The sequence below is a fragment of the Rutilus rutilus genome (genome assembly GCF_951802725.1).
Source record: "Rutilus rutilus genome assembly, chromosome: 13".
NCBI lineage: Eukaryota > Metazoa > Chordata > Actinopteri > Cypriniformes > Leuciscidae > Rutilus > Rutilus rutilus.
The window spans coordinates 24,183,994-24,202,586 of record NC_140218.1 but is presented as its reverse complement, the minus strand read 5'-3'; the positions used below and the strand labels follow the sequence as shown (position 1 = coordinate 24,202,586).

Here is an 18,593-nt window from a genome sequence, read left to right as displayed (position 1 = left end):
CCACTCTCTTTTCCCCTCTCCCTATCACAGACACACACAATCACACACATGCTTTTCATATGTAAATCTCCTCGTGAAGCATCCAGTCTGAGCGCTGGTGCTAGCGTGCTAAATCATTAGCTCCACAGTGACAGAGAGTGCCTCGTATCATTACATCTAATTAGAGCCTTTCTGTTTCCTATCAATTAACAGAGCAATTAAAACCACTGTGGCATGATTACCAACTAACTGCTGACTCAGGGGCAGACACGGTAAACAATAGAATCTGTGGATACACGTGCAAAACAAACAAACAAACACACACAGTGTTGATGTTAGCATGATAAACAACTTATCGTACCTACTCAAATGCAGCAGCACATTAAGGAAGCCATTTGTATTATTAATAAACTCTGATTCCACAGTGTGAGTGGATAATGTGCAGGGTGACCGTTTGCATTAGAGCTCAGTCTGAAATAAAGATGGAAACGTGGAGTTAACACATTTGGAGAGAATCCTTTTCGCTCGTTCACATCAATAAGCACGAGAACAAATTTACGTGTGCAGGGCTGACAACTCTCATGCAGTTGCGCAATTGACACTCTTCTCACGCCACACGTCCATATTCTCACGCATTATTACTAGTTACAGCACAAGATATGCATGATTGAACATCAGGGTATGTTGAAAGAGCCAGTACGACTTTCTGAGATGTATCATTTCTCATGTAATCGCTCAGTCGGTTTCAACCGCAGATAAAACAGCTTGTAAACAATGTCACCTAACATTATTTACATCAGAAAAATTAGCATAAACATTTAGCGAGAGAAACATACTCTACAGAGTAGAATTTTGCACACAAAAAAGCACATTATTACCAATAATAATTATTTTACTGTAATACCATTATAAATTCATTATTATAAAAACGGCCTTATATACAATTGTGTACCAATCAGTTGTTAATACTGAGAGGCCTAGTTTACATATATATCAAAGTGAATCGATATTGAATCAAAATGATGATTGTAATTTTACAATTGATGATTATAAAATATAAGTACAATATTGTCAAATGAAATATGTAAAAACAATGTAATATTTTTTTAAACGCCAGTATTGTCAAAAAGACCAAAAAAGACAAATGTGCTTTATTATTTACATTATATATATATATATATTTGTGTGTGTGATTAAAAATATATATTGACAAAAATATTAATTATAAATAACAATGTCCTGTATATCATTCAAATTGTGTTCATGTGTGTGTATTGTAATATTATATAGATGTGTAATTATATACTATTGTATTTAATTGTGTAATAAGAATGTCAATATTTATGATTGACAGGGATATATTGTTACATGTCTGTTTGTTTTTGGACTCTATTCTTTGTTTCTTTTGTTCAGTTTCCCGCCATTCATTTGTTCCCATGGTAACCCTCCTCATTAGTTCTTTTGGTTCAGCTGTGTGTCAATTATCTTGTCAATCAGTTCCTCCCTGTCACCTGTGTATATAAGTCTTAGTCTTAGTCTTGTATCGTCTAGTAGTCTGTCGTCGTCTTTGTTGGATGGTTGTTTTTGAATTTCTCTTCCTGTTCCTTGAGGGTTTTGATTAAAAGACTATTTCCTGGAATCGTCCTTCGCCGTGTGCTTCAATTGACACAGTGATTCCGTAACATATATAGTATTAGCAAGTATTAAATAGACATTTTCCATGAGGAACCAAACCTACATATATCTTCTAGTTTCCATGACTACTGGCTATACTGCTTGTGGACCATGATGCTGTGCAACACCATATTGACAGGAGTGTGCTGATTTTCTTTCCTTATTTATTTATTTTCAAAGAGAGTTTCTGTAAATCCAGGCCATATTTATACAATTCAAACACAATCCAAAACCTCCTAATATGAACTGCACTACAAACTTAGAGTTAAAAAACACTGTTAAATGTACAGAGCTGTGAATGTGTGAGTGTCTTAGTGTTAATAACTGGGTATACTATGCTGTGAAACTATACTGAGTGTGTGTGCTCATACGAGTGTGTTTGTGTGTCAGTGTTGTGTGCAAATTCGATGTGGCCTCGGGGTAGGGGGGGTATGATTCAGCACCAGACACTTGGCACGTGCCTTTCCCCCTCACACACACGCACACACTAGTGCGTGCACAATAAATCCTCTTCCCCCTGAGGAGTCGTCCGAGGGAGTGATGTGGAGGAGGGTTGAGTCAGGTGGGGATGAACATCCCTCCCCCACCTCTCCCCTCACCACATGACCCACAAAATGAGACAAATAGAGCCGCTTCCCTCACTCACTCTCTCTAATTATGTTGGGGAGGTCAGAGATCACGTGTGGGGGGTTGAATCTGAATTTTCGGGTGTCTGGGGTGAGATTTGGGGTGGTATTACATTTGGTATGCAGATCAACATAAGCGTGGCAGTTCTGTGTGCATCTGTGTGTGCTTTCTGCAGGGGTCACCGGCTGTAACGTCTACGTGCGCCAGCCGGCCTGGGGAGGGACTAAAGGTTAAAAAGGTCAAGCTCCTCATGGGACTAAGACTGCACCTCATCATGCAAACATGAATATATATATACAAACTAATACAGACAAATGCGTCTCTGCTATTGACCTTCGCCCTTAACCAACCTTGAACCCAACAGAAGGAAGGCAATCATCTGAGTTTTCGGGGTGGACGGTTTGGACTCCATTTGGTCCGTTCAGATCTGTGAATGAATGTTAGGAAATGGTTTCGATCTCGCCATGGATGCCGTGCTCTACGCTGGAGTACACTGTCACCAGCAATAACACTCTCAGTGGTGCTGCGGTAGAGCTTCACAGGTTCATCTGCTCGTGACACACTTTCACAGAAGCACCGCAGGAAGGAGGCACTGCCGAGCCTCTTTCAGGACAGACCCAGAATCAGATCGTCTCAAATCTGCAGTATGGGAGGAATATATAGATGTTAGGACTTCCTACTGTTAATCACATGAACCTGATCGGAATGTGAACCGTTTTTGTGTCGGTCCATAAAGAATTCTTTATCCATTAGAATAATCTTATGGATGTGGCACATCAGTTCATGCACATCTCAAATCGAAATGATTATTTTTCATTGTAACATAAGCTGGTTAGAGTGCTGCCACAATGCTAGGGTATTTAAGGGGGCTGCCAGGGTGTCACTAAGTGGTTTTTATTGGGTTGCTATGTGGTTGTTTAATGCAAAAGTCAAGAGATCACCTCCAAGTCCTAGATATGGCTTCAACTGCTGCATCAATGTAACCGTATGGGATTTTTTCCACCCACTTGTTTCGTTGTCCACCAGGCCATGTATTATTATATTTATTTATTATAGTACTCATTGTACTGTATATAAAACACACACAATGTTCTGTACTTCAGTAACAAATTGGCATCAGATTTTGAAACACTTATGAGAGATATCACAACCTTGTCTTCACCTCACAGCAATAGGCTGCCGCTTTGCATTTTTCACCTCTCATTTCCATAAAGTTCAGCATTTTCATCAACTTTCACCACATACTCCGCACTGTTGTCAATCCCCCAATCCATTGCACAAGCTAGTCACCCAGATCCCACAGACCATGAAAAGAAAAATGTCCAACTCCACTCACCCCACGCCAGTGGACACATACGGTTGGGTTAGGGGTTTGATCAAATCCTTAATTTAGAGTATGAGTAATAGTACTGATGCTTAACATATTAAGGAATACTAATTAAAGTAAAACCAATCAGTGGAGAACTAAATTAAACTCAGGTCAGTGAATTGGCATGCCTGTGCTAATTTAAAGTAATCAAGAGATTTGTGCTGCTCAAGCTGGAAAGAGTCCAGGGAGTCAGCAAGAATATTACTGATGACATACATCTCTCTACAGCAAGCTGAGAATATCCTTGATTTGGTGTTTAAGGGAGTGTAGTATACACACAGTGAGAGAAGATGAGTGTGTGACAGATGGCCAGAGCTTTTGGCAGCACAGCGAAGCGAGTGCGCGAGTACCAGCACAGCAACCACCAAAAGTATTCTTTATGCTGAAATTCCCCTTATCTGCTCATAATCATATTATACGCATCAATGCTTGCTCCTCTTTGTTTACTGTAAAATGCGTTATAGCCTACAGTTAGTTCCATTCCTCAGATTTGATTGGTGGCGAATTACACAGTATAACAGCACTGGGATGTTTAACTGTTTTTAATACAAAGTTTCGTTTTAATATACATCTAAATACCTGTTTCGCCCCATACTGTTGTGATGTTTGTCACCACCTATATGGAACTGCTTGCTTGCACTGACACTTTGCACTTTGACTCTGAGTGGAAAAGTTCCGGTCTGCACCACACCAGCAACATGGGAGAAGTGCAAGAAAAAGTAAAGGAACGCTAAAAATGTTAATGCGCACTGATAACATATATATTACCTTTGTCTGTCTCTGAATCTGCACTAGATTAGATTAAGAGAAAGAAACATTGTAAATACACAAAACTTTTGGAATTCATGAGCTTTCTCTTAAAAACCACACTGATAATTTACATCATAAAAAGAGAAAAAAATAGGAATCCATCCCACTCCCAGTCCTCTGGATTGACAGATTGACATACAATTGTAGAATACACTGGCACAATTACAACAGGACTAAAAACCAAAGAAACCCCTAAAGACTGGTGCATACCACAGCTGCTAGAGAACCGCCAGAGAATGCATTTCCAACTATAGTTGCAATTCCTCAGCAGCATTTTTGGGATATTTCTCAAAACCTGCATGGAGTCTCTTTATATTGTGTTGAACCTATAATAGTATTTTGAAGGGTCAGCTCATCACAGGTTCCTTGAGGTTCCATTTAGTAACATTAGTGATTTATAGACACAGAATTGCTACATCAGTCACTTGAAGCAGTGCCCCTAAAATCAGCAGTAGCTTATAAAACAGCCTTGAACTGTGCTGACAGAAAGAAGGGCAGAAGACTTTCACATCCCCCGCGAGTTAAATTATTAGTACTGACAGAAATACAGGTTGATCTCTCATCTTGACCTGCTCCTCTGTTTATTTACTTTTAAACCATCCACCATTTTTTCCTCTCACCCTCTCTCATTGTATTAATGAGTGTGTTGTGGGTGCATGTGAGATGCAGATATAGTCTACCAGACAGGCTAGTTGTCATCTAAGAGTAAGAGAACACTGGGGGACATTGACATTTTCTTTCGCTATTGGGAAATACACGTCTTTTTCCTTTTTGCTGAAAATAAAATCAGCAAGGATGCATTCATTTGATCAAAGTGACAGTAAAGACATTTAAAATGTTATTAAAGATTTCTGTTTCAAACTTCATACGTCACACGGTTTTTGACATTGATAATAATAAGCCCCAAATCAGCATTTAAGAATGATTTCCGAAGGATCATGTGACACTGAAGACTGGAGTAATGATGCTGAAAATGTAGCTTTGCATCACAGAATTAAAGTGTGTTTTAAAATAGATTCAAACAGAAAACAGTTGTTTTAAATTGTAATAATATTTCACAATATTACTGTTTATACTGTATTTTTGATCAAATAAATGCATGTCAGCTCCCGTTGACTGTTAGTATAGGGAAAATAGATTTGTCAATTTAAAGTCACTTTCGACAGCAGAAGAAAAGTAGTGAGTAAGCGCAATAAATAAAAAGAAAATAAATGAAAGAAAACAGTCAATTTTAAAATATAAATAAAAAATAGATCAGCAGATTGACTGTGTCCTCACACCAACTGCCTCCGGTTTCCTCTACTCTTGCCTTAAAGAGGCCAGCTCACTCACATCTATCAATGAACATTAACATATGCACACGTTATGATTCTCTGCCTCTGTCCATCAGGTAAACCTGAACAAATCAGCAGTAACTGAGAAAATGCCCTTTTGCATGTGATCTATTAGGAGGTATACTGTAGATCTCCAAGCGAACGTTAAAGCAAATTGGAAGCGTTTCAGGTCTCTCTGGCAGTCGTATATTAAGGGGGGAACAGGGGGCGGGGTGTGCGGCCCTGGGTTCTCCCTAACAACATTACAATGAAAAGAACAGGCGGCGAGGAACGACATTGTCATTAACCTCTGCCGCGAATGTAAATCAACGCCCGTTCACGCAAATTACCCCAATTCCACACAACCCTTCTCCAAAGACCCAGCCAGAAATCTCCCGGATAAATGACGAGGGGCCGTGGAGGGAGTGAAGTGCTGGCCTGTAAACGTCTCCATTGCTAATACGTGTTTATTATTCTCTTGTTTCTTTTTAGATTTGTCCTCCAGCACTGTTTTACGCTTGAATTTACGATTGAAATGCATCACTATGCAGTACGCCTTATCAAAATCGAGGCTGAAACAATCGCATAAGGCAATTTTATATCATTACCCTCATCATCATCACCCAGAACACAAACATTATATCATCAGATTCAATATGCTCAGAGTGTCTCAAGCCACATTAGCGGCGAGAGAAGCGTTTATTCCGCATTGACAGTCGTGATGGATGGACAGCTGCTGTCTCTGCGCGCGCTCGGTCGGGACGTCGACATATTGCACGTCATACGGAAAGGTAACAAATTCGCCAGGACGGCTTGAACCATCTGTCTGTGTGTCCTCGCCTGAACAAAGGGGGTCACCATGAGTCAGGACGCTCTGCACCCTCCTATTGTCCTAAATAACTACAGCTGAAAACAATATTAAAGCTACATTTTTACAACAGTTGTACATTAGTTCTGACAATACGCAAATTCAAAGCAGAAAGTTTGCAAACGCTGTATGAAAAATTGGTCATTTGGGGATGTAGACAGAACACAAGCATACTTTGAAACACTGTGAGCTTTATAATTGGACAACACGCGTAGAAAATGGAGGCAGTTGTGTGGGCCCGTGCGCACAAAAGCAAATCAAAATTTTCCAGCGAGCACGATAATCCCTGCACTGTCCTGAGGGAAAATGTCTCTCTCTCTCTCTCTCTCTCTCTCTCTCTCTCCTTCTCTGTCTTTTGAATTCATGTGAGACTCATAACCATCTGGCTGCCGAACAGATTAATTTTTGTTTGAATTAAATATGATCGTTTTTGAATCATTTTGTAGCACGAAGAAGGCTACCTCCTGAGAACTAAAGCGTACAGAGCCAAAATGATGACAGGATTTAATTCTTTATTCTCTTTTAGTGGATAAATGTCACTGAATTGGAGCACTGGACATTTACAGTAAGTCCTCAGTGGGGAGGACATACATTGAACTGGTTTATTTAAATATAGGACAAAAAATATCCAATGCGTTTAAAAATGTTAGTCCAATAATTTGAATACGAAGCTTGATAAAGGAACACACACACAAATATAGGCCTAGTGTAAAATAAATGAAAAACCACCTTTGTTATTGGCAATATTTTGGAAGCACGCCTCCAAATCTAAAATACTGGAGCCATGGGTCGATATTCAATTATGGTTTCCGATAATAAAGATAAACCAGCAGTCAAAGCTCGGCTTAAAGCAGCCAAACTCGCTCTCCCACCACCCCACTGTTCCCAAAATACAGCTCTCCTGTAGTTAAGCTTTCTATCTCTCTATTCATTTCTTTTGCAGTGAAAACCAAAGAAAAGAAGAGGAAGGTCAAATACCTGACAGGGAGGAATAGAGAGAGAGAGAGAGAGAGAGAGAGAGAGAGAGAGAGAGAGTTGATCAATAGTGAATTTGGTGATGTTTTTTTCCTGTAATAGCAGCAAACGGTCGGCTGCAAGAACGCTGTTATTCTTATACTATACTGTACGTTGTGTGAGGGTTAATTTGTGTAGGATAAATCACAGGTGTGTGTGTGCGTATGTGTGTTGATGATGGTATTTTCCATACTTAGATTGTGGGACATGAGTGTTTGGAATGGATGTATGTGTACTCACTTCTTTTTTCTCTCTCGGTCTCTTGGTTCTTCCACCATTTTAGAGCTGAGCGCTGCTCTCTGCATACAGTATCACTGCTTCCTTATTCAGGACCAATCAGAGTGTGTGTCAGATTAGGATGTTTAATCCTGGTGTAATCCCTCGTCTGGTCCACCGGGTGCAGATAGCAGTGACTGTACAGACACACAGATGATCACAGAATTGCTAAATCATTCAGTCCAGTCAAATAAATGTTAGTGCATTTTAACTTGCATGCACAACATACAACTGTGTCATGCCACATTAAACTGAATGTTCAATTTTATAGGGTTAGAGATGGATTTAATTCACTTTTTTTTGTTGTTGTTACATTTTTTTGTGAATTAAAATAGGTAAAGGACAGTATATTGGCAATGTTGCACTGTTGAAGTGGCAGCTAGAGACTTCTAATTGGTTCCCTAAAATGGACTCATTAAATTGATTAAAAAAAAGACGGTAAAGAATTAAATATGTTACAAAAGATTTCATTTTTTAAAATAAATGCTGTACTTGAACCATCTGATGAACTTTCTATTCATCAAAAAATCCTTAAAATGAATGACATTTTCCACAAAAATATTAAGCAGCACAAATGTTTTCAACATTGATAATAAGAAATGTTTCTTGAGCAGCAAATCAGCATATTAGAATGATTTCTGAAGGATCATGTGACACTAAAGACTGTATGAAATTAAAACATAAAAAAAAATGCATATAGAGAACCGTACATATAACAGTGCATATATATATACAGCAAATAAATAAGAAATATACAGCATACACAAAAGTAGTAAAAAAAAAATATATAGATACAATATAATAATATTCATAAATAAATATATAAACATGAACATAAACAAAGGTGCAGTGAGCATGGCATATCAAATTACAAAAGTGCAAAATATGGTTGGGAAAAATGAGAGAAATAGAAAAAACAAAAAAGTGCCTTAGCTGGCATATTGAGCCTTGGTGGAACTCCTCTTCTCTCTTATAAAAATAAACACCTATAAAAAGGGTTGAAAATGCTAAAAGAAAAAAACCTCCCAGTCCTTTCCATACCATAATATTCTTTTCTTTTCTTTTTTTGGGAGAAAATGTTATTGCTTTAATTCCCTGCTCTTTTAAAGACTCAGGGTCACAAATATATGGCTTTTTACAAATGTATCATTACAAACAAAGAGACTTAATGACCGCCTGCACCACAGAATAGACCCTCTGCAGGGGGGGCAGGTGTCTCTTCGCTGGGGTGAAATGTGACATTTGGAAACTTAAGGGGGGAGGCGAGAACAGGGAAACGCAGATGGCAGTTGTGCCCTGACCTCTGACCTCTATGTCCAGCCGAGGCTTCGACAAACGTATGTGCGTGTGTGTGTGTGTGTGAGTGGATAATTAAGTCTGAGTTTTCCGATCAGCAAGATTACGTCTCGCTCTGAGGAAGCAGTGAGGGACACAGGAGATCATGTCACCTCAGCATTTATATGGTGAAGGACGTCACTAGCGTTTATACTGAGTGACACACACGTATGCTACTTCTATAAAACAGGAAGAGTCTTTTGTTCATAAAGAAATTACCTTCTTTCTGTCTTTGGGTGTGTTTCAGGGACACTTCAATGTGTTTTATTCACAGCTCATATGCTAGTGTATAAATACACATGAACCAATCAATGAGTAACTGTTCTGTGACCTGCTTACTCACACAGACATCATGAGTGGAGTTTGGAGAACAGAAAAAAAAAAAAAACATGAATTGAGAGAGACAGACATACCAATAAGATTACAAGTGTGTGAGGGCATAGAGATGAACAGCAGAGTAAAGATGAGAAAAATGAGCAGGTGAACACAATCACCGCATACAGCAACAGCATATCCTGTATTTATAACTCACTTATTTTTACATTTAACTGTTCACTAAACTAAATTTGAACCAGTAAATGTCTGGAGATCTGCTTAGTGGTGTTTGGCAAAGCAAGGAACACTTTAGCTATTGCCTATACTTAGGATTAGGGATTTTAACCAATTAGTAATGACCTAGCGACACCCTAGTAACCATCCAGTGCATCCTAGCAGTCTGTTTGAACACAGCAACCACATAAGGACATACTTTCAACTACTCAGAACACATTAGCTAGCACAAAACCACCCAGAACACATTACCATCCCCTCAGAACACCTTAGCAATGCCATGGCAAGCACCCAAAACAGTAGCGAGTTTTAGACAGGCCAGCAGCACTTGTAAAAAATGAAAAATGTAAAAGAGTTGACTATTTTGGGCAGCCATGTTCTGGACTCTGGAGGGACATCTGACTCACTCACTCCCCCACAGGTGGATGTATTTATAACACAACGGTGCAGAGAGCACAATAAAGCAAACAGACAGAACTGACGCCCCGCTTTGAACTGCTGAGGCCAAACCCTGTACTCTAATCTTCCCAAGACGGCTTGAAACCAGTGTTTTACCTGACTTTAATATGGCGGATGGGGCTGGAGCAAGAGAAGACGAGAGGGGGAAAGAGATTGAGCCGGTGGAAGGAGAAACAGACACACCTCTCTTCAGCGCTCTCCGAACAGATCCTATTATAGAAGGCCAGGAGGATTTCCCCCCTTCTGCAGAGAGAAGTGAGGATGAGCTCAGGAGATTACCCTAACATTGACCTAAACACACACACCTGGACACTATCAAACACGCACACACACATTTACTAGAGCAGCAGGTTTCAAACTTTTTTTGTATGTTGTTACAGTGACTTTGGCAGAATCATTTCATCACAACCTCTCCACACAATTCAGAGAGAAAGTGAAGCGAGAGAGAGGAGCCATCTATTATGTCAGCCTGGCAATAAAATAAGCACAGAGTTTTCCAGTGAGACTGACCTCTACGCTTAAAGAGAGACACATACTGAGCAGGTAAGTAGGCAGTCATTTCCATATGAATGTGTTTCTAAAGTAAAGAAGGAAAAAACACAGGGAAACTGGCCCGTTCAGCTAAATCAAACAGGAGTGCTCTTAAAGACATGAATAAACATGAGCTCTTCAGCCCAACAGAGAGAGCCGAAAGCACATCGCACCTTAAAGTGAAAAGCTGCCTGTTATTAGGACTTAATGTGGCAAAGTGAGTGGCCATTTCAGACACACTAACACACACACGTACACACACACACACAGATTCACACAATCTGAAACTAATAAGAAAACTAATAACTGCTGCTCGGCTATTATAATAATAATAAAAATAAAAACAACAACAAATGAAATTCTAAATGTAATTTTTTTATTTTTTTTATTTTTTTGTTAACTGAAATGAAATAAAATAAAATAAAACATGAAAAAATAATTAAAGCACTAAAATTATTAACTGGAAATATATACAAAATTAAAAATAAAATAAAAATGAATTAAACCTAAAAAGCAATATTTAAAAAAAAGAAAAGAATATAATGACAAAAGCACAAAGAAATCACAATTATTTGTACTAAAATTAACATGAAAACAACCAAATATAAATGTGTTCAAAATATTATTAAAACTACAGTAAAAGTAAAATAAAAACTAAAATAGCATGCACACACACACACACACACACACACACACACACACACACACACACACACACACACACACACACACACACAGCTGTAATAATTTTGAGACTGCAGAAGTCATTCAGTCATTTTCAGTTGATTTTGGGAAAACCACTTGAAATTTTTTTGTGTGTTGAGCTACTTCAATTACTTTTGTTTGATTTGTTCATTGCAAACATCTTAAAGTCTGTAAATTTAGACAATAAACCTGATTTGCAATGGGTGTTTGTTGAATAACTTAGATTACAACTGTATATGCAGACTTACATGTGAGTTTTGTCAGTTTCTTTTGTCAGATATATCCTGCATTTTCCTTACTACTTCATCATGACTAGGCCATGTATCTAAACACCAAACAGGCATTGCTTCATATAAATGTGATGATGTATTCATCTGTCTTACGTTTTTACAGCTTTTGCTCCTTATACAGTATATTCTCTACTTGTGCTGGGGAAGGAATTATGAAAGTTAGAGTAAGTGTGGATGTGTTTCTTCTAATTACAACTGTATATATATATATACACACACACACACACACACACTTATTCTTAGTGTTTATTATTATTAATATCATTATTAATAAATGCTAATAACAATATTATTAATAATTAATTAATTATTATTATTATTATTGTTGTTATTATTATTATTATTATTGCTGAGCAACAGTATGCAACAATACTAGCAGAATGCAATATTGGATTAGTTTCTTTCAGTCTGGTGATTTCAAAGTATCATTATTGATGATGATAATGATGATAACATTTTTATTATCTTAGTTTATTAAAGGGGTGGTATAATGCCCTTTTTCACAAGATGTAAAATAAGTCTCTGATGTCCCCAGAGTGTGTATGTGAAGTTTTAGCTCAAAATACCCCACAGATATTTTAATATAGCATGTTCAAGTTGTCACTTTTTGGGGGCGAGCAAAAACGCACCGTTTTTGTGTCTGTCCCTTTAAATGCAAATGAGCTGCTGCTCCCGGGACAGAAGGCGGAGCTACAACAACAGCTTCGATTACCTCACACAGACATGCACTGAAAATGTCAAAAACTTTTAGCATTTTATGTTCAAACCAGAGTCAGAAAGATGGAGAGACTCAAGAAGAAGTGACAACATGTAAGACAACATGTAACCATTTCTGAATGGTTAGTTGATGAATTTATATAGCTTATGTGTAGTTATCTTCTAGTCATTGATTAGCATATTCTGTCTTGATAATCTATAAATTGCTTTCCGGGGGTGGGGTTCATGTAAATTTTAGGGTTAGTGATGTCACTAACTCGGGAGGAATGTCGTGTAGTCCCAACCAGCGGTTTGTTGTAGCAATTTCTTTAAAAGAAAATATCTCCATTTGCTTTGAACTTTGAGCGTCGTAACTTTGCAGATGTTGTTTATGCTCAAACAGCAACATTACACACTAACTAAAGTTAGAAAAGTGAAATCATAATCAACCACTCCTTTAAGCATCGAGTGGCACTTGGCAGCTCCTGGAAAGAGTATCCGCAGATTATACTAACTTTCAGCACCTCGGAGAATGTTCTTATGCACCTGTCAGGAATGGGCTGGGATCAGGTGAGCGAGGTGAGACTCAGGTGAGATCTGAGGGAAAGACCATTAGCACTAAGCAGCGCGTAAGCTGCTCCACTTTAACATGTTAGATAATACACAGCTCAAGAGGATCCTTAGCTCAGAATAGCACTGAAAGAGAGAGAGATCTACAGTGTAACACAAGCACTACATGCCACTGGAAAGTTGTCACTATGCCACAATATTTGTGTGGTACATTTTCTTTGCAGTTATTATATGATATACTCTGATTGCAGCAAGAATGGAATCGGTGGTTTAATCGCATCATCTTGCCCATGAAGAAGCACAGTAGTGAATTGACTGGTGCAAAATAAGAAGGAAAGGAATCGGTGTTGAATTAATCCAAATAAAATAAAAAAACAGTGTGAATACAGGTAAAGTGGGACTCTTTCTGATTTGTCATTGTTGCTAAATGATGCCAAATGATATTATCCACTTACAAAGTTCAACTTTAAATAGCTTAAGATCTCCATAAAAAAGAAAATATAGAATACAAAATACATACACAAAAACCCAAGATGTCCCACTTTACCTATTCTCCTTTTTTTTTTTTTTTGACATTGAAACATTATGATCCTGATATAACATGATCCTCTCCATGAATACTGTTAAAACAATATATATATATATATATATATATATATATATATATATATATATATATATATATATATATATATATACACACGCAAATATATCAAAATAAATCCAAAGGAATTTTCACATCCCCCTCCCTCCCCTCTTTCTCTCTCTCTCTCTCTGCCTGTGGAGAGCTCGGAGAGATGGGTATGGTTGCTAGGTGACCGGTTGTGGTTGCCATGGCAACTTTAAGTGGAACAGCTGGTCCAATCAGCATAAATTGCGGGCAAGCAAAGGCAGAGAGAGAGAGAGAGAGAGAGAGAGAGAGAGAGAGAGAGAGGCTGCTGAAGCATGCAGGATAGAGCGAAAGAGAGAAGAGAAATAAGGATGAGTGAGAGGGATGAGAGAGGAGAGGAGTAGAAAAGGAGAGGCGGGAAGAGGATGTGAGATAGAGAAAAGAAGCTGAAGATGAATAAAAAGCCAGCTTGGAGAAATGGATAAGCGAGAGAAGAGGAAAGGATATGAGGAGACCAGCGTGAAATTCAGGAAAGGATAGAGAAGGAAGTCAAACTTCAGGCCACCATCTTCATACCAAAGAATATATAAAATAAAAAAAAAAGATTTGCAAACACATCCGAGTTTCAAATAACCTCGTAACATAGCATTTTACTTGCCATTCTTAAAGAGGTAGTCCACTCCAAAATTAAAATTCAGTTATTATTTACTCACCTTCATGTGGTTCCAAACCTGTACGAGTTTTCTTCTGAAAAATGTTTCAACTGTTTTCATCTGTACATTGAAAGTCAGTGGGGTCTAGAACAACATCAGACTCCATTGACTTTTGCAGAAAAGACCTGTCCCTTTAAGATTATGAAGAGATCTCAAATAGTAAATCATACTATAACAAGAGTTTTATCAAACAAGCTCCATACAAAATCATTCCAAGTCCACTTCACACTATTCACACACGACACACCTATTTTTGCGGTGTGTGTGTTCATACACCATGAAGAGTCACCGGAGTGTGTCCTCTCCCTCTCTCGGCCAACTCGTGATTCTGAGGATTGACATATGATTCATATTTTACAAAACAAGAATATATAAACATACCTTCATGACAGAAGATGATGTTTTCAGATTTTGAATGCGGTCGTGAACCATATGTACCCACATAACTGTGTTAAAAACACTTTTATAGAAAATGGTATTATAACCATTTTTTTAAATGTTCGATTCTAGTCATTAGACTGAAAGATATTACTCCTGATCTGACCGTATCAGTACATCTTGGGCAATCAAGGTTTCCACGGAGACAAACGAGCAGCTCTCCATGACAACAGAGTTGGGTAATGGGTTCAGCCATTAGAATGACATGGAACTGGAGGCTATATGAACTGTTTTAAGTTTACATTACTCTCTAGCCAGGACTTTAATAGGCCTGAAGTAGAAGAATGAACCATTTAAACACTACAACTAGGATTCGCTCCAAAACTAACAAAGCCGACAGGTTCGTAGAGACCCCGGTGCCAGAGGGCCACAGCCAAAACCAGCCCCTAACATCTTCCACTAATTCTTTTCCTCTTCGCACCCCCCGCCAACCCTCTGACCGGGTCCCTGCCAGTAAGACCGCCTGTATTGGAGCTCATTGTGTTTGGTTACTCAAGCACACGCGGTAGCAGTTTATGGCACAATAAAACGGCACAACAGCACTCACAAGCTTTAATTGGATATAATAGCCGTAAATAATTCCGATCATTTCACACCTTCTCCCAGATACAGTGGAAATTATCTATCAACCTGTTTTGCCAACTATCACTATTCCCATCCACACGCTCGTGAACACGTGCACATTATATCTCGCTGTCGACGGAGCTCTCGTCTTATTCTGTTCCTTGCGTGAGTAGTGAGCGAGCGAGAGTGAGAATAGAGGTGACTCTGAGAGCGGTGTTTTACAGAAGCACGCGTGGCCCGCTGTCACCACAACAACATTTCATGCGGTGCGGACCAGAGAGCTCCATCAAACACAGAATTTAATGCCAGGTCAGCTGACACAAGACTGATTTATTTTCTGAGAGGCATGTAAGGCAAGAGACTCGCCTCTTCATATTTTATTCATTGTAAAACAAAAAACCAGGACATACTCTTCGAGATGGGAGAAACACTACTATTCAAAAGTTTGGAGTTGGTAAGATTTTATCAAATGTTTTTAAAAGTAGTCTCTTATGCTCACCAAGGCTGCATGTATTTGATCAAAAATACTGTAAAAACAGTAACATTGTGAAATATTATTACAATTTACTGTTACAATAACAGTTTCTATTTAAAATACTTTAAAATGTAATTTATTCCTTTGATGGCAAAGCTGAATTTAGTTCTAATATGCTGATCTGTTGCTCAAGAAACATTTCTTATTGCTATTAATGTTGAAAACAGGTGTGCTGCTTAATATTTTTGTGGAAATTGTTTTTTCAGGATTCTTTTCAGGGATAGAACGTTCAAAATAACAGGTAATCTTTTGCAACATTATCCCTTTTGATCATTTTAATGCATTTAATGCTAAAAAAGAATCTAATTTAAGTACAGCTTTACATCAATGCACTGTAAAAGATTTGTAACACTCCCAAATCAAAAATTTCAATTGACCGATAACATCTAAATTTTTCAATTGGCCCAAGTGAAAATCAGTACATTTAATTTTAGAATTTACAGAATTTCACTTGGGCCAATTGAAAAATGTAGATGTTATCGGTCAATTGAAATTTTTGATTTGGGAGTGTTACAAATTTTTTACAGTGTACAGTAATGAAGTGAACGAGTGAATCCGTGAACTGTATCAAACATTTTTTTGATTTGAGGATGTGTATGTTCCCAAAGGGTCTCGATGGCCTGCTGCTTTTTGACATCGAGCAATTATTTAGGCTTTCCCAGAACGTCACATGAGTGGAAGCATGAAATGTACGGTGACAATTATAAAAAATATATACCGTTTTATAGAAAAAAAGACTGCCTTGGTTTAGTGTTTTAGGTTAATTTAAATCATTACACAAAGTGATATCATAAATAATTATAAATAAAAAATAAACATATCAATTCATATATTTAAAATAAACAGTTGAGATTTGTTTCTTGGCTACACTGTAAAAAATGTCTAACCTTCCCAACTCAAAATTTTCTAGTGACTGGTCACATCTAAATTTTTCAATTGGCCCAAGTGAAATTCTGTACATTTAATTTGATAATTTACAGAATTTCACTTGCGCCAATTGAAAAATTTAGATGTGACCAGTCACTAGAAAAGTTTGAGTTGGGGTGGTTAGAATTTTTTTACAGTGTGACACATTTTGACATTTAAGAGGAAATGTCAGGTTTTTGTACATATGTTCAAAAATAGACCAAATGAACATAATAAATGTTCTAGACCAGATCAGGGATAGACTTGCAGTGTTTCCAATGGAATCCGCTGTAAAAAGCTGCATAAAGCTCCTAGATCACTTATCATTTTCCACAGCTCATGTTGTCTGGAGTTTTTTTGTCTACTGAAATTTCTTGAAAATATATTTTTGTAGTGTTTCATCAGCAGAACAATCCAAAAACACCTTAAATAACAGTACAAGCCACTGGATATGCATGTCTCTCCCTCATATCCTCGCTTTTATTCCCGTTAAAAATCAAAGATGGCGCTGCTGTAAACAAGGTCTACAAGCCGATATATTCTCGCGGCACAGTTATTTTTCATTCTTCATACACTGTTAGCGAACATCTCGACGTTTAGATGAATATGTAAATGTGTGCTCCATGCTTTCCTCAAAAAAAAAAAAAAAAAAACACAACAAAAATAACATCGGTGAGAAAACAGCAGTTAAGAAAGCATCTGATCATAGTGACCTGGATATGTTTGCACCAGCTCTGCAATTCAGCACTCCAGTCAAGTCACATCACTTTATTTAAATAGCACTTTATACAACAGATTGCTAAAAACCAATCAAGCAGTTTTACAGTATTAAACATGAAAAAGCAATGTCTCTTTCAAGTAGAATTACAACCTCTATTTCTACTATAAAGCAGCTCTCCAGTGTGTTCACGTTTTTACTAGCGTACGTCTGATCTTGACGGACTGAACAAAAGCAATAAACCAGAGATGATTTCCACGTCAAAGAAAGAAGGCGGAGCCTCAGAGCCACACCTAACTAGTACGTAATCGCCATAGACCAAAGGTAGCAGTGAACTTTTATAGAAAAAAAGCTTTGTCAAGCTGTTTAGAACTCCTGAAACGAACGTTTTGGTCTGATTTTGTTTGAAATGATGTCACATCAGTTCTTCGATTTCTCTTGAATTATATCAGGACGTAATATTTGGATCTTGCCGGGTGCATGAGGTGACTTTTTAGTTTAACATATGTCTGGGGCCAATCAGGTTCAGATTACCTACTGAAACGATTAAATTATTTCTGATAAGACCATGTTGGAATTAAAGGGATAGTTCAACCAAAAATGTAAATTGTCATAAATTACTCACCCTAACTTGTACGACTTTTTCTTCTGTGAATGAAACATTCTGTGAAAAAAAAATTCCATCCATACAATGGAAGTCAATGGTAATTAAAACGGTTTGGTTATTAAAGTCATACAGGTTTGGAATGACATGACTGTGAGTGATTTTTTTTTCATTATTTAGTGAACTATCCCTTTAAGAGTGAAAAGATAAACGTCGTATTGAATGACATGCCTTTGCAAATGTAAAACGATAGATTAGAAAAGACTTAAGTCTTAATCCCTCTGTAAATAACAGCAGCAGGGGGATGTTGAAGCAGGTTATACATCGTGTTGTCAGGTGACCTGTTAAAGAGACATTCAGAAGTCATTCATATACATCACAAAGAGGATGCTGTATTTACATATATATATGTTCATTGTCTGATGGGAGCACCATGTTTA

At 37.8% G+C, this 18,593-nt stretch overlaps 1 long non-coding RNA gene across 1 annotated transcript in view; it reads right to left on the bottom strand.

Moving 5' to 3' along the window:
* Window positions 1-1,828: 1,828 nt before the first annotated feature.
* The window catches only part of LOC311302192, a 55,134-nt gene continuing 38,369 nt past the window's right edge, over window positions 1,829-18,593 (bottom strand). The window contains exons 3-5 of the long non-coding RNA XR_014629547.1: window positions 7,895-8,067; window positions 4,418-4,440; window positions 1,829-2,919 (exon numbers count right to left, since the gene is read on the bottom strand). This is a non-coding gene — a long non-coding RNA (uncharacterized lncRNA). The remainder of the gene's footprint in view (window positions 2,920-4,417; window positions 4,441-7,894; window positions 8,068-18,593) is intronic.